This window comes from Tubulanus polymorphus, unplaced genomic scaffold (genome assembly GCF_964204645.1).
Source record: "Tubulanus polymorphus unplaced genomic scaffold, tnTubPoly1.2 scaffold_39, whole genome shotgun sequence".
NCBI lineage: Eukaryota > Metazoa > Nemertea > Palaeonemertea > Tubulaniformes > Tubulanidae > Tubulanus > Tubulanus polymorphus.
This window is the reverse complement of record NW_027437445.1, coordinates 40,494-42,579: the sequence shown is the minus strand read 5'-3', so window position 1 is coordinate 42,579 and position 2,086 is coordinate 40,494.

Here is a 2,086-nt window from a genome sequence, read left to right as displayed (position 1 = left end):
AAAACGTCTTTTCTCGCGCTGAACGACGTTTTCGGGCCGAAATGTGCTTTTCCCGTCGATTTGAACGCTTTTGCGCATCGACATTATCATTTTCCGATACGGGGAGAAGTTGACGAGAAAACGTCTTTTCTCGATCTGAACGACGTTTTCGGGCCGAAATGTGCTTTTTCCGACGATTTGAGTGCTTTTGCGCATCGACGTCGCCGTTTTTCCGATAGGGGGAATATTCGATACGAAAACGACTTTTCTCGCGCTGAACGACGTTTGCGGGTCGAAAAGTGCTTTCCCTGACGATTTGAGCGCTTTTGCGCATCGACATTATCATTTTTCCGATACGGGGAGAAGTTGACGAGAAAACGTCTTTTCTCGACATGAACGACGTTTTCGGACCGAGATGTGCTTTTCCCGTCGATTTGAGCGCTTTTGCGCATCGAGATTATCATTTTTCCGATGCGGGGAGAAGTTGACGAGAAAACGTCTTTTCTCGCGCTGAACGACGTTTTCGGGCCGAAATGTGCTTTTCCCGTCGATTTGAGCTCTTTTGCGCATCGACATTATAATTTTTCCGATGCGGGGAGAAGTTGACGAGAAAACGTCTTTTCTCGCGCTGAATGACGTTTCCGGACCGAAATGTGATTTTCCCGACGATTTGAGCGCTTTTGCTCATCGACATTTTCATTTTTCCGATACGGGGAGAAGTTGACGAGAAAACGTCTTTTCTCGCGCTGAACGACGTTTTCGGGCCGAAATGTGCTTTTCCCGTCGATTTGAGCGCTTTTGCTCATCGACATTATCATTTTTCCGATACGGGGAGAAGTTGACGAGAAAACGTCTTTTTTTCGCGCTGAACGACGTTTTCGGACCGAAATGTGCTTTTCCCGTCGATTTGAGCGCTTTTGCGCACCGACATTTTCATTTTTCCGATACGGGGAGAAGTTGACGAGAAAACGTCTTTTCTCGCGCTGAACGACGTTTTCGGGCCGAAATGTGCAATAAATAATAACGCGCAATAAATGTTGATAATTATTATAATCCTGAAATATCAAAGGTAGAAATAACTATTGAAGGTATAGCTAATAAAGTATTTTGCCAAGGAATGAGAATGATAGATCGGTGGCCAGAAATTAGAAAACATTTTATGAAGGAAAAAATAAAATCATCTGAAAATTGTAATATTAATCAAATTGATTATTATACTGGTAATAAATACGCATTATGGTTAGATTTTAGAACAACTGAAGATAACTTATTACATGGTTCTGGGAAAAAAAACTACAAAATACAAAAGATGGAATTCAATTATTCATAAAAAAGAAAAATGAATCAAAAATTTCAAAGTCCACATTTATATTATATCTGACGCCCAATTAAATATTATAAATTCTCAATTCGATAGTATTCAATAATAGAAATATAAAGTTAAAACTCGAAATACTTAAGAACAATATCTAAGAAATTTATATTATAATCCTGAGAGTTCGGTTGCTTATTCTTCTGTAAAAACATATGGAAACAAGTAAAACAAGATAAAGTAGATGAGATAATCCCACAAAATTTAGTTAAATATAAGGATATAAATGAATTTCTGTTAGAACAACCAAAATATACAACACATAAAAAAATTGTTAGAAAATATAAAACTCGTAAAACTATGGTAAGTTATGTAGATCAACAGTGGCAAGGAGATTTAATTGATATGAAAAATCTTATAAAAGATAATGATGATTATTGGTGGATATTGAATATAATTGATATTTTTAGTCGTTATGTATGGAGCTTCCCACTTTATAGAAAATATCCTGTACAAACATCAAATGTTTTAAGAAAATTTCTTTCAGGTGGTAAAATAAAGCCAGAAAAAATACAATTTGATGATGGAAAATAATTTGATAATTCATTAATTAGTTCATGGACTCATAGATTTTCATAATATTAAATATTTTTCAACAAAATCGGATAAAAAAGCAGCAGTTGTTGAACGATTAAATGGAACATTGAGAACAAGAATGTCAAAATATTTCACAGTAAATAATACTTATAAATGGATTGATATTTTACCAGAATTGATAATAGGTTATAATAATTC